This window comes from Scyliorhinus canicula, chromosome 1 (assembly GCF_902713615.1).
Source record: "Scyliorhinus canicula chromosome 1, sScyCan1.1, whole genome shotgun sequence".
In the NCBI taxonomy this organism is placed as follows: domain Eukaryota; kingdom Metazoa; phylum Chordata; class Chondrichthyes; order Carcharhiniformes; family Scyliorhinidae; genus Scyliorhinus; species Scyliorhinus canicula.
Window position 1 is genome coordinate 246,729,097 of NC_052146.1, and position 15,558 is coordinate 246,744,654.

The window sequence follows — 15,558 nt, forward strand, 5'->3', positions numbered from 1 at the left end:
GAGCCCACCGTTCCAGAGATGGTTTAAACCTCGGCAGCGGGAGAGGCCTCCCAGTGGCGGGACTTCAGCCCATCCGGGCCGGAGAATCACCACAGGGGCCTCGTCGATCGGAGTGGCGAGATTCCTCCCCCCGCCACGTCCCGGTGGCGGAGAATCTCTGCCACGGCGGGGGCGGGATTTTAGGCGTCCTCAGGCGATTCTCCGACCCGGCTGGGGGTCGGAGAATTTCGCCCCATGTCTCCTAAATTCTCATCTAAATCATGATATAAATAACAAATAATAGTGGACCCAGCACTGACGCACACCGCTGGTCACAGGCGTCTACAACCACCCTTTGTCTTCTGTTGTCAAGCCAATTCTGTATCCAATTGGCTACCTCACCCTGGATGCCATGAGATTTAACCTTATGCAACAACCTACCATGTGGTACCTTGTCAAAGGCCTTGCTAAAATCCATGTAGCCAATGTCAACTGCATTGTCCTCATCTACCTCTTGAGTACCCCTTCAAAAAACTCAGTCAAATTCGTGAGACATGATTTTCCACTCACAAAGCCAAGCTGACTGTCACTAATCAGTCCTTGCGCCTCTCAATGCCTGTAGATTCTGTCTCTCAGAATACCTTCTAACAACATGCCCACCATAGATGTGAGGCTCACTGGTCAGTAGTTCCGAGGCTTTTCCCTGCGGCCCTTCTTAAACAAAGGCACAACATTTGCTCCCCTCCAATCTTCAGGCACCTCACCTGTGGCTGTCGACGATTCAAATGCTAGGGGACCCGCAATTTCCTCCCTAGCCGCCTACAACATCCTGGGATACATTCCATCAGGTCCCAGGGATTTATCTACCTTAATGTGCTTTAAGACTTCCTGCACCTCCTTCTCTGTAATATGTACACTCCTCAAGACACCACTGTTTATTTCTTCAAGTTCCCTAACATCCATGCATTTCTCAACAGTAAATACCAATGAGAAGTGTTAATTTAGGATCTCAACCGTCTCTTGTGGATAGAACATAGAACATAGAACAGTACAGCACAGAACAGGCCCTTCGGCCCTCAATGTTGTGCCGAGCAATGATCACCCTACTCAAACCCACGTATCCACCCTATACCCGTAACCCAACAACCCCCCTCACCCTTAACCTTACTTTTTAGGACACTACGGGCAATTTAGCATGGCCAATCCACCTAACCCGCACATCTTTGGACTGTGGGAGGAAACCGGAGCACCCGGAGGAAACGCACGCACACACGGGGAGGACGTGCAGACTCCGCACAGACAGTGACCCAGCCGGGAATCAAACCTGGGACCCTGGAGCTGTGAAGCATTTATGCTAACCACCATGCTACCGTGCTGCCCTACCGTACCGGATCCGCACATAGATGACCTTGTGGACCCTTAAGAGACCTTACTCTCCCTAGTTACTCTTTTGCCCTTTATGTATTTGTAGAAGAAATGTGGCACAGTCCCAGAGAGACATGACCAACGCAGTGAGGCACAGGAATCATTCACTGAGGGACGTGGCCCAGCTTCAGTGCTCCATGGCTGAGGGCATCGAGACCCTAGTTGAGACGAGGGTGAACCTCCAGGTCTGGTGGAGCCTCCAGAGCACATCTCTGTCCCATGGAGTAGACTGGGGGCCATCGAGCACTCCGAGGGAGGAGGAAATGATGGGGCCCATGCCGGTGCCTCCTGCAGGGTTGGTTCTGGAACACCTCAACTCTTCTGAATCCCCCCAACTGACACTGGCGCGTCTGATGGGCAGCAGGCAGAACAGGGTGACACCTCATCACCTGTGACACTTGAAAGTCGGCCGGGCCCATCCAGGTCCAAGCCCTCCAGAGGACAGCTGCCAAAGGCATCTAACGTCAGAGGGTGAGATACACAGCAGGCCTCCTCCACATCTGCTGTGCCATCTGGGGTCACACCTCGAAGGAGCAGTAGGCCACGTACAATAAGAAAGTTAAACACCAGTTAAGTTGGCACGGGTGCAGCACATAAGTTAGAGATAGGGGTGAGGGCACAATAATTCATGTAGTCACTATTAAAGACCTTTTCACCAACATTCCAACATGACTCAATCCTCTGTCTGAAGGGTGTGAGGGATGGGCAGGGCTGAGTGTAGAGAGTGTGCTGGATGAGTGGTGTAGGAGGTAGATGATGTGGGGTGTGGGTGCTGGAGGATGACATGGGGCAGAGTCTCCAAGACAACTGAACGTTCCACCTGGGGTCACTCGCAGAGGTGGCAGGGAACCAGGCCAGAAGTGTGAGGCCACCTTGCAGGACAGCTTATCCAGTGAGTGACCCATCACTGCTCACCATCTCCATAACCGTCCACCCCACCCACTTTCCCCCAAAGGATATATGGGCCTGTGAAATGAAAAGGCCAGCACACATGTCGAGTTCACCACGCAGACAGTGGAAGGTGATCCTGTAAACAGGAGTCAGACATTGTCAAACGATAAGGAGCTCATCTCATAGCGAGTCATCATCATCCTCCGTCCCATGGACAAGACCCGCTGATACTGGCTACCCTGGACCAACAACCTGTCGTGATGCTGGCATGGACCCTCAAAAGACAGAGGGGGAGTTGGGATGGTGGGATGGAGTGAAGGGAGAAGGGACGGGTGGATAAGAGGAGTTTTGGGGAATGGGGCACCACTTGGAACAGGAGGGAGCGGGGAGAGTATTTTTTTATTTTGCTCTTGGGATGTGGGCGTTGCTGGGCTGGGCCAGCATTTGTTGCCCATTCCTAAGTGCCCTTGGACTGAGGACTTGCTCGGCCATTTCAGTGGGGGGCAGTTAAGAGTCAACCGCATCACTATGTGGGTGTGGTGTCACATGCAGGCCAAACCCGGTAAGGACGGCAGATTTCCTTCCCTGAAGGATATTAATAATTGCTTATTGTCACAAGTAGGCTTCAGTGAAGTTACTGTGAAAAGCCCCTATTCGCCACATTGCGGCGCCTGTTCGGGGAGGCCGGTACGGGAATCGAACCCGCGCTGCTGGCATTGTTCTGCATTATAAACCCACTGTGCTAAACCAGCCCCTAGTGAACCAGATGGGTTTTTACGGCAATCAAAATGGTTGGGAAACTTAGCACTTTGGGATATTGTTGAATAGTTGTTTTGTAGAAGAACTACTGGGAAGGGTTAAAAAAATAAGGAGACTCGTGACAAGAATTACCTCAGAAGGAAATTATCTGAGTTTGCTGTTAAAGGATAGATTAGTCAAGGAAATGGCCAGAAGTGAATCCTGAATAGGAAAACAAATGGCTTTAAACCTGTCCCAGTTAAATCATTGACTGAAAAAATTGATTTCTTGTGATAGTTTTAGAAAAATAATACATCGGGGAGCCGAGAGCAGAGGTTAAATGGCTTTGTTCTGTAAGTGTAACAATTCAAATCTTTACATTTGATATATTATAAATATATTTGGCAACATGGGGTGAGGTGTTAAAAGGTTGTTTCCAACTCCAGGTTTAATTTTGTTGGAATGATTCAAATCAGACTGACCTGAATTTCAGTTGGATATTCCTCAGTTAAAAATTTGCAATCTTGGAATTATTATATATTTTAAAAATTATATTATATCCAATACTTACTGATCAGTCAACTTTTATTTATTAATTAATTTATTTTTCACATTTCAGAGTATCCAATTCATTTTTTCCAAATAAGGGGCAATTTAGCATGGCCAATCCACCTACCCTGCGCATCTTTGGGTTGTGGGGGCGAAACCCACGCAAACACGGGCACAATGTGCAAACTCCACATGGACAGTGACCCAGAGCCGGGATTGAACCTGGGACCTCGGTGCCGTGAGGCAGGAATGCTAACCACGGTGCCACCATGCTGCCCTATCAGTCAACTTTTATGAATGGTAAATTGCTGCCTAACAATATAAGGTAAGTTAAAGTTTGGCACCAGGTCAATGAATTATCCAGTTGTGGCAACATTGGTAGAATTGTGGATGGCAAAAGATCTTGTACAGAATTAAATGGAAACTGTCCTGATTTTTTTTTGTGTGTGTGTGTGGTGGGGGGGGGGGGGGGGGGGTGGGCTTGTACTTAATTTTATCAAACATAGGTAAGAAGTAGGCCATTCATCCTCTCAAGCCTGTTCTGCTATTCATTTGTATCATGGTTGATCTGTATCTCAACTCCATTCCATCTTTGATCCATGTCCTTTGATACCTTTGCCGAACAAGATTTTCTATGGACGGGATTCTCCACTATGAGTCCGCCTCACTACCGCTGACAGTGAGGACGGAGAATTTGGCTTTCAGCCAAACCTCCATTCGCTGCATTGGGAACAGAGAATCCCGACGGCGTGAAGGAACGGAGAATCAAAGTCAATATCCAAAATGGTTTAATTGGCAGCACATATCCTGTGAAATCTTCAGGGCTGCTAATTGGTTTGCTTGATTCTCTTCAATTAAGCAGTGGACAAAGTAAAGTTACCACTTCCCACCTTTTGACTATCTTGGAAACTGCAAGGCCATTCCTTGTGGTCAGAGCAATCAATTGGGTGGACCGTCTTGATGCAGATGTTTACAAAGTAGATGATTATGTTTTCCACCCCACCAGTTCTCCATGGCTTGCTTAGTTGGAAGAAACAATCTACTCCCTTCAAGCAAATCAACCTTCATTTTAGGCACCTTGTAGAGTTCCAATCTCTTAAAGTGTGTCAAAATTAATCTTGCGGCCCTCCTCTGCACACTTCCAAAACATCAATACATTGTAATCTCTCAAAACCTGAACCTAGGCATTCCTGGATTTTGTACATTTTTGTGATTTCAGAATAATGTTAGAGTTTCTAAATGCAAGTACATTAATCGGTTGTAACTATATGTCCGAGACACAAAAAAGTGACAAAATATTATAGAGCAGTAATGAAACAGTATTCTATTTATCCAAAGCAGTGATGAAAAATTATAAAACAGTAATGTGTTATAAAGCTGTCGGGGGCGGGGGGTGGTGATGCAGACAAAGTGACTGTAGCATAGGAAAACACAGGAAACAGAATGAAACTCAGGCCCAGTAGCTACCTTATTAGCCTCTGTCATTCATCTCGTCCGATCTATCTTGCTTCCAGATTGCACTTACACAGCGGTTCCTAAACTGTGAAACAAGGTGGACTTGTAGAGGTAGTTTCAGCCGGTGAGCCTTTAAAGAAAGAACAAATCCTGTTGTTTGTGTATCTCATTAATTAAGCAAATTTCTAGATTTTCTTGATTTCTTGAAACAAACTTAAGCCAATTCCGAATTTCAACGTTGCTCATCTCCAACACCAAAACCCAATCCAATTATTAATATAAAAATAAAATACTGCAGATGCTGTAAATCTGAAATAAAAACAGAGTGCTGGAAATGCTCAACAAGTCAGTCAGCATCTGTGAAGAAAGAAGCAAAGATAGTCAAATATAACTCTTCTTCAGAGCATGTCCCATCTAATTGTTTCCTTTTGTATTCTCGATTTTTCTCAAACTCATATTATTGCCACATTGATTTATATATTAAATTGTAAATTTGCATAGAAAAAATATGAATTTTTCTATCATGGGGGCTGAGTTACAGATCTTGGAATATGATGAATCTAACTTCAACAATCTGGTAGCTTGGGTGTCAATGGTCTAGAGTCTCTAGACAATACATTTTGCAAAGTGAAAGTTAACCATTGGCTGAGCTTCTGTAATCGTATTTCTTACTGTAAGATTACATGAAAAGCATGACTAACAAGGCCTCTGCTCCCGCTGGCCACATTCAGATGCATAGGATTCTAAATTGTCTCAGTGCGACCACCATAACACAATGCTGGAATGGGATATTTCCTATTATGTTGCAAATTTGCTGTACCACAAGTGGCCAGTTGTGGAGTTATATGTGTGCTCAAAAATCTCCTGGAGGACCAGTGTTTCTGGATTTGAGAGGTTACAGTGCAGCATCTACCTTGCAAGGAAATCAAAACGGGTACGGTATTCTAACTGAGGCCTGACCGTTTTGAGACAAAATAATATGCTTTGTCTTGTAGTGAATTGTTCTATATAATGCATCCCAACATTTTATTCACTCTGGCTATCACTTTGTGATTTTGCTCATGAATTGTTATAGATCTACGCACTAGAACACCCTGATCTCTTTCTTTCTTCACCTCGGCAGGCCATGTTACAGTGTATCGGACTTTGTTTAGGCCACATTTGGAATACTGCGTGCAGTTCTGGTCACCACATTACCAGAAGGATGTGGATGCTTTAAAGAGGGTGCAGAGGAGGTTCACCAGGATGTTGCCTGGTATGGAGGGTGCTAGCTATGAAGAAAGGTTGAGTAGATTAGGATTGTTTTCGTTGGAAAGACAGAGGTAGAGGGGGGACCCGATTGAGGTCTACAAAATTATGAGAGGTATGGACAGGGTGGATAGCAACAAGCTCTTTCCAAGAGTGGGGGTGTCAATTACAAGGGGTCACGATTTCAAGGTGAGAGGGGGAACGTTTACGGGAGATGTGCGTGGGAAGTTTTTTACGCAGAGGGTGGTGGGTGCTTGGAACGCTTTGCCAGCGGAGGTGGTAGAGGCGGGCACGATAGCATTATTTAAGATGCATCTAGACAGATATATGAACGGGCGGGGAACAGAGGGAAGTAGATCCTTGGAAAATAGGCGACAGGTTTAGATAAAGGATCTGGATCGGCGCAGGCTGGGAGGGCCGAATGGCCTGTTCCTGTGCTGTAAGTTTCTTTGTTCTTTGTTCTAATTTACTGTAATTCCCTGAAAGGTGTAATGTTCATGCAGCCACTCTACCTATATGCATACCTCTGCAATTTTCTAAGTTCTAATTTTGAGCTACAGTAGAATTATAGGTTTGGCTGTAGGCCATTGCATAATTCACTTTTCATGACTGTTACCTTTCATTTGCATCAACTTCCATTATTTCAGTGTTTCAGAGATTTACAATGGGAGAAATGCACAGAGTTCACTCATCTATATCTATGGCGGTAATAGAAACCGTCTATCAAACTACATCTAGAAGAAAGGGGCAAGGCCTGATATGAGTGTAAGGCAGATGTCGTAATACATGAAGATCAGAGTTGTACAAGGCAGAAAAAGCCATCTCTTATGATTCTAGCTTGCCATAGCCACAAAATAGCTTAAGGGTCTGGACTGATTGGATGTGCGCCAAATATTGCCTCCTTCAGAGATAATAAAAGAAAAAGTGTCCTATTTGCTATGAAGTAGAGCATTTAAAATAACATTACTTTTTAGTGCAGTCTTTCTCACCAAAACTACTAAAAATAAACCGAGCCCCAAAAGTAAATGATTGTCGGGCAGACAAGTGCCAGCAATACATCTGAATTGCCACTTGAAATTGTCTGCCCCATGCTAATGAGGCATCCTACTACTGCCCCACAAATTCTACTGAGATTGGTACTGGGGGTCAGCATCAAGTGTGACCTTGGCAAAATTGGCACAAACCAACCCAAGGAATTTTGAAATCATTGGGCAGGATTTTCCCCATAAAGGTGGGAAACGAGAGGAGGAATTATTTTCAGGTCCAAAAGCTGTCACTGTTGGGAATGAACTGATTAAAGTTGAGATTTTCACATGGGTAAGCCCTTAATTGGCAGACCGAGTACTGTCTAATTAAGGATGGCGACTGGGCTCTCGAGGTTGGAGGGCCAATCTGAGACCTTCCCGCTTCAGTGGGCCACCTGGCTGCAATGCAAGCTAAGTAACTGAGAATATGTCGATGCCCCCACAGACACATGATTTAAAAAATTAATTTGAAAAACTCAACAGAAAAGCCAGGCCAGACCCGTCTACATGGCAGCCTGAGGCAATCAGGGAGGCCTGTAGGCCGGTCAAGAGCAGTGGCACTGCAGCCCACCTCTAAAGCAGTTAAAGTACACCCAACGTGCCACATTGCGTTGCATCAGGAAAATGCCGACTACTTTAATCTCTACTCAATGTGGCTCTGAATGAGCCTGATCAATGAGATTCAAGATGACGCCGGAGCGAGGCGACGTTTTGCAATCTGTGCCCAGCATACCCTCTAATTCTATTTTTACTCCCGTTCTATGTTTCTAAAACTTCATTCTAACTCTTTTAAACTCTCTAACAATATTCTTATTCAATTATTCAATTACTTACAGAGTCACCTGAGTGGAGTCGTCTGAAACTGACGACCTGAAATCGACTCAGAGCAGTCGATCACATGCGAGCAGCTGCCGGAGCTGCAGTCCCAGGCCTGGGAACCCCCCTACAGTGGCTGCCAGAGACCAGGAAAACGCCCTAGAAGCCAAGGCCTTCACTTTACTGGCTCCCAGAGACCTGGAAAACACCACAGAAGCTGGGACCTCCACTCTGCTGCTTTCCAACGACCAGACCAGCATCGCAGCAGCTGCAGCCCTCCCCCCCTCCCCCAGCTCCCAATCCCACTGACCCGGAGAGCTGCAACCTCCCACAGGCCCCAAGCACTCCTTCCACTCCCCCCCTCTACAGTTGCCCCACACTCCTAAAACTCAACTCCCACAGCCTAACAATCACTAATACTAATCTTTTTAATTTACTTGCAGGTTTAGAGATCCTCCGTCCTCTGAAGGAAGACCACGATCTGGAAAGGATGCTGCGGACCCCAACACATGGACCTGGCCATCGCCTCATCCGCAACCGCGATCCCAGAGACGTCATCCACTTACTGCCCTTCACCCCATCCACACCAGAGCATGGTCTGGACATCCACCAACCTGTGAAGACAAACCGCAGCCCGACAGCATCCCAGAACGCTCAACCGCGCAGACCCACCTACCGACGCAGGAACCGCAAGCAAAGCAACAAATCCTCCATCCACACACCAACCAGAGTGAATAACCTCATTGGACACGACTATTCCATTAACACTGCATACTCTCACCGTCTCCCAGGCTCGAAAAGAAGCAGTCACTCCAGGAAACGTGGAAAACTTGCAGGCCTGCAGGGAAAGGGAAACAACGCAGCCCCAAAGCCCTTCTGCCTAGCTTACTCCTAGCTAATGTCCAATCTAGAAAACAAGCTAGACAAACTTAAAGTCAGACTCACTTTTCAAAGAGAACTAAGGGACTGCTGTGTGCTCTGCTTCACGGAGACATGGCTCACTCCTGCATCACCGGACTGTGCCCTTGGGGCGCTAACAATTATACTCAAAGCCGAGAGACTAGTACAATAGAGGCTTTATTGCTGTACGATGTTGTCCCTCCATCTGCAACAGTAGACTAAGGGTCTGAGCAGCTCTCATACATTTATACATAAGCTCCCTGTGGGCGGAGCTAGCCGGCAGGGGCTGACCGGAGGAACCTGTATTACAGGTACAGGCATACATCCCCCTACTGCAGTACACATAACTACAGTGGTTATCTCACCACATTCACCCCCTGTAAAAAATGAGTCCGGCGGGGGTGACATGTAACTCTAATACAAAGGATGCTATTTACAAGAGGGTCCAACAAGGAGAATCAAGAGTCCATCCGGTTAGCAGGTTACAGGTTGAGCCGAATCAGTGGTCGGACGTTCCGCTGTGATCGGCGTAGCTGTGGTGGTGACGTCGGCACAGGCGGTGATGGCAACGATGGTGCAGGTGCTGGCGGTGTTGGTGCTGGCTGCTGGCGGGATGACTCCGAGAGCAAGCCGAAATCTTCCGTGTCCTCCAGGGTGGGCAGGGGGATGAGGGATGGACCTGATGGGGACGAATAGGGGGGTGCTAGGGTTGGCGCAGGAAGGGGTATGGGCATGGGATCGGCACCTGAGGGAGCCAGGTCCCGGAGCGAGACTGTGTCCTGGCGGCCGTCGGGGAACTCCACGTAGGCATACTGAGAGTTGGCGTGGAGAAGGCGTACTTTGTCCACCAGGGGTTCCACCTTGTGGTGCCGTACATGCCTACGGAGAAGGACTGGGCCCGGAGTCGTGAGCCAAGTCGGGAGCGACACTCCGGATGTGGACTTCCTAGGGAAGGCAAAAACACGTTCATGGGGTGTACTGTTAGTTGCGGTGCACAGTAGTGACCGAATGGAATGGAGCGCGTCAGGGAGGACCTGCTGCCAGCGAGCGGCTGGGAGGTTCCTGGACCGTAGGGCCAGCTGGACGGCCCTCCATACCGTCTCGTTCTCCCTCTCTACCTGTCCGTTACCCCGGGGGTTGTAGCTGGTCGTCCTGCTGGAGGCGATACCCCTGCTGAGCAGGAATTGACGCAGCTCATCGCTCATGAATGAGGATCCCCTGTCACTGTGGATATAGTCGGGGAAACCGAACAGGGCGAAAATGGAATCCAGGGCCTTGATGACGGTGGCAGACGTCATATCTGGGCATGGGATGGCAAAGGGGAACCTAGAAAATTCATCGACCACACTAAGGATGTAGGTGTTGCGGTCGGTGGAGGGAAGGGGCCCTTTGAAGTCCACGCTGAGGCGTTCAAAGGGGCGGGATGCTTTCACCAGGCGCGCGCGATCTGGCCGGTAGAAGTGCGGCTTGCACTCCGCACAGATCTGGCAGTCTCTGGTGACTGTCCGTACTTCCTCGACGGAGTAGGGAAGATTGCGGGCTTTGATCAGGTGGTACAAGCGAGTGACCCCCGGATGGCAAAGGCTGTCGTGCAAGGCACGGAGCTGGTTCACTTGTGCACTGGCACATGTACCTCGGGAGAGGGCGTCTGGGGGCTCGTTGAGCTTGCCGGGGCGATACAAGATCTCGTAGTTAAAGGTGGAGAGCTCGATTCTCCACCGCAAGATTTTGTCATTCTTGATCTTGCCCCGCTGCATGTTGTTGAACATGAAGGCTACCGACCGTTGGTCAGTGAGGAGAGTGAATCTCCTGCCGGCCAGGTAATGCCTCCAGTGCCGCACCGCTTCAACGATTGCCTGGGCTTCCTTTTCGACAGAGGAATGCCGAATTTCGGAGGCGTGGAGGGTGCGTGAAAAGAATGCCACGGGTCTGCCGGCCTGATTCAGCGTGGCGGCAAGGGCGACATCTGAAGCGTCGCTCTCTACTTGGAAGGCAGAGTCTCGTCTACGGCGTGCATCCCCGCCCTGGCTATGTCAGATTGAATGCAGGCGAAGGCCTGTTGTGCCTCGGCCGAGAGGGGAAAATGTGTGGACTGGATAAGTGGCCGGGCCTTGTCTGCGTATTGCGGGACCCACTGGGCGTAATAAGAGAAAAACCCAAGGCAGCGTTTGAGGGCCTTGGGGCAGTGGGGAATTGGGAGCTCCATGAGGGGGCGCATGCGGTCGGGATCGGGTCCCAGTAGTCCGTTTTGGACTACGTAGCCAAGGATGGCTAAGCGGTCTGTGCGGAACACGCATTTCTCCTTGTTGTACGTGAGATTAAGGAGAGATGCGGTGTGGAGGAATTTATAAAGGTTGGCATCATGGTCCTGCTGGTCATGGCCGCAGATGGTGACATTGTCGAGGTACAGGAAGGTGGCCTGCAATCCGTACCGGTCAACCATTCGGTCCATTTCTCGCTGAAAGACCGAGACCCCATTCGTGACGCCGAAGGGAACCCTCAGAAATTGGTACAGACGACCGTCTGCCTCGAAGGCAGTGTAGGGACAGTCCGATTTACGGATAGGGAGCTGGTGGTAGGCGGATTTCAGGTCAATAGTAGAGAAGACCCGGTACTGTGCAATCTGATTGACCATATCAGAAATGCGGGGGAGGGGGTACGCGTCGAGCTGCGTGTACTGGTTGATGGTCTGGCTGTAGTCCACGACCATCCTGTGCTTCTCCCCGGTCTTAACCACTACCCCCTGGGCTCTCCAAGGGCTGTTGCTGGCCTCGATGATACCCTCCCGAAGCAGCCGCTGGACTTCGGACCTGATGAAGGCCTTATCCTGGGTGCTGTACCGTCTGCTCCTGGTGGCAACGGGCTTGCAATCCACAGTCAGATTAGCAAAGAGGGAGGGGGGCTCGACCTTGAGGGTCGCGAGGCCGCAAACGGTGAGGGGAGGTAGGGGTCCACCGAATTTGAGGGTGAGGCTCTGGAGATTGCACTGGAAATCCAGGCCTAGTAGGAGTGAAGTGCAGAGGTCGGGGAGAATGTACAGACGGAAACGGTCGAATTCCACACCCTGTACAGTGAGTTTAACCAGGCAGAAACCCCGGATCGGGACAGAGTGGGAACCGGAGGCAAGGGAGATCTGCCGGTCGGCGGGATGGATCGCAAGGGAATAGCGCCTTACCGTGTCCGGGTGGACGAAGCTCTCGGTGCTCCCGGAGTCGATGAGGCAGGAGGTCACATGGCCGTTGACCAGCACCGATGTGGAAGAGGGTGCCAGGTTGCGAGGATGGGACTGGTCGAGCGTAACGGAGGCGAGCAGTGGTTGGTCGGCGGTTGAGTCAGATGAGTCCGACGAGGAGCGGTAGCGACCCGTGTCCCGTGATGGCGGCCCCTGGAGACGAGATGGCGGCATCCGCAGTACCTGTGGGTAAAATGGCGGCGTCCATGGAGCGCACATTATGGGGTCGGAACAAAATGGCGACGCCCATGGAACGCACATGGCTGTGGTGGATGAAGATGGCGGCGCCCATGGGGCGCACGTGGCGGGGGCGGCAAAAGATGGCGGCGCCCACTGAACGCACGTGGGGTCGGGGGAAGCGGACGGCGGGGCCCATTGAGGTAGCGGCTGAGGCGTGGGGACCGGCGGCGCGATAGCGGCGACCGTCTGGGACTGACACACCGCTGCAAAGTGGCCTTTCTTTCCACAAGCTTTGCAGGTCGCTGTGCGGGCCGGGCAGCGTTGGCGAGGGTGCTCCTGTTGGCCGCAGAAGTAACAATGGGGACCCCCAGGGGGTGCGGTGCGGCGGGCAGTGCAGGCATAGTGCGCGGGGGCGGCTGCTGGGGGGGCCGTTTGCGGGGTCCACGAGGGGTAGGACGGATGGGCCTGGGGAGCCGTTTGCGGGGTCCACGAGGGGTAGGACGGGTGGGCCGAGTGGCTAGCGGAGTAAGTGTGCGCACTACGGGAGGCGGCCATCATGGAGAGCGCCAGGGCCTTTGCGGCCGCGAGGTCGGGGGCGGCCCCTTCCAGCAGTCGTTGCCGGATGGGGTCCGATGCAATGCCTGTAACGAAGGCATCGCGCATGAGTAAATCCGAATGTTCCGTGGCTGTGAGGGCCCGGCAGTCGCAGTCTCATACCAGAGGTATAAGGGCCCTCCAGAAGTCTTCAATCGACTCACCCGGCTGCTGGACGCGAGTAGAAAGTTGATGCCTCGCAAACAGAGTGTTCGCTGATGGTGCATAGTTCTCCTTGAGCAGTTCCATAGCTGCGGTGTAGTCGGTCGCATCTCGAATGAGCGGAAAGACGCTGGAGCTAAGTCTGGAGTACAGGAGTTGCTTTTTCTGAGCCTCCGTCGGGGGAGGGTCTGCTGAAGAGATGTAGGCCTCGAAGACTGCGAGCCAGTGATCAAAATCTTTTCTGGCGTGAGGCGAATGCGGATCCAGCTGCAGACGGTCAGGCTTGACTCTGATGTCCATGGTGACTGGGAAATTGTACAGCAATAAATTGTGGCGCTAACAATTATACTCAAAGCCGAGAGACTAGTACAATAGAGGCTTTATTGCTGTACGATGTTGTCCCTCCATCTGCAACAGTAGACTAAGGATCTGAGCAGCTCTCATACATTTATACATAAGCTCCCTGTGGGCGGAGCTAGCCGGCAGGGGCTGACCGGAGGAACCTGTATTACAGGTACAGGCATACATCCCCCGACTGCAGTACACATAACTACAGTGGTTATCTCACCACAGCCCTACAACCAGAGGGCTTCTCAGTCCACCGAATGGACCGTACGTGGCCTTAGGCAAGGCAAGGGGAGGTGGGGTCTGCCTCCTAATCAACACCTTCTGGTGCCTAGATGTAGCAACACTGGCAAGTTTCTGCTCCCCGGACCTGGAATACCTGATGCTAAAATGGCGCCCCTTCTACCTTCCACGGGAGTTCAGCTCCTTTATCCTGACGGAAGTTTACATCCCACCCCATGCGAATGTGAAAATGGCACTGGACGAAATGTTCACCACCACAAATAGCCTTGAAATGAAACATCCCGAGGCCTTGTTCATTGTAGCTGGGGACTTCAATCAGGCCAAGCTCAAGAGCGTACTACCAAGTTACCACCAACATGTCACCTGTTCCACCAGAGGCCCAAACATCCTGGGCCACTGCTACACAAATATCAAACATGCCTACCGCTCTATCGCCCACCCACGCTTTGGCAAATCTGACCACAAGGCTGTGCTCCTGCTCCTGGCTTATAAGCAAAAACTGAAGCGGTAGAATTCGTCAAAGAAAGTTTTGCATTGTTGGTCTGAGGAGTCGGATGATCTCCTGAGACTGCTCAGAGTCAGTGGACTGGTCAGTATTTAAAAACTCTGCGACCAGCCTGAACGAGTACGCCACTACAGTAACTGGCTTCAGTAATAAGTGTGTAGAAGACTGTGTGCCAAAGAAATAAATCTGAGGGCAGCACGGTGGCCTAGTGGTTAGCACAACCGCCTCACGGCACTGAGGTCCCAGGTTCGATCCCGGCTCTGGGTCACTGTCCGTGTGGAGTTTGCACATTCTCCCCGTGTCTGCGTGGGTTTCGCCCCCACAACCCAAAAATGTGCAGAGTATGTGGATTGGCCACGCTAAATTGCCCCTTAATAGAAAAAATAATTGGGTAATCTAAATTTATAAAAAAATATATATATATATATATATAAATAAATAAATCTGCGTGTTTTCCAACCGGAAACCCTGGATGAACAGGGCTATCTACTGCTTGCTGAAGACTTGGCCTGAGGCGTTCAAGTCAGGCGACCCTGACCTCTACAAGAAAGCCAGATATGATCTAAAGAAATTCATCAAAGATGCCAAAAGACAGTACCGGACCAAGCTCGAGGCCCAGGCTAGCCACACGGATCCCCGGCGTCTATGGCAAGGTCTGCAAGACATAACAGGCTACAAAATGAAGGCATGTAAAATCGTCGGCTCCAATGTACCCCTCCCTGATGAGCTCAATGCATTCTATGCCCGAAGACGCAAGAGGTCAGCGAGAGCACGCCCTCCACCCTAGAAGCCTCGGAGGAACTTGTATCTGAGATCACACTGCAGACATCAGAGCAGCCTTCTCGAAGGTCAACCCACGGAAAGCCACTGGCCCAGAAGGGGTACTCGGAAGAGCACTCAGGTCTTGCGTGGATCAGCTGGCGGGGGTATTCTCAGACATCTTCAACCTCTCTTTACAACAATCTGAGGTCTCTGTCTGCTTCAAGAAGACGACCATCATCCCTGTACCAAAAAATAGTCAAGTAGCGTGCCTTAATGATATCGTCCAGTGGCTCTGACATCCATCATCATGAAGTGCTTCGAAAGGTTAGTCATGGCACGAATCAACTCCAGCCTCCCAGATTGCCTTGATCCACTACAGTTTGCCTACCGCTGCAACAGGTCCACGGCAGACGCCATCTCCAAGGCCCTGCACTCTATCCTGGAACACCCAGATAACAGACACATATGTCAGATTCCTATTTATCGACTACAGCTCAGCCTTCAACACC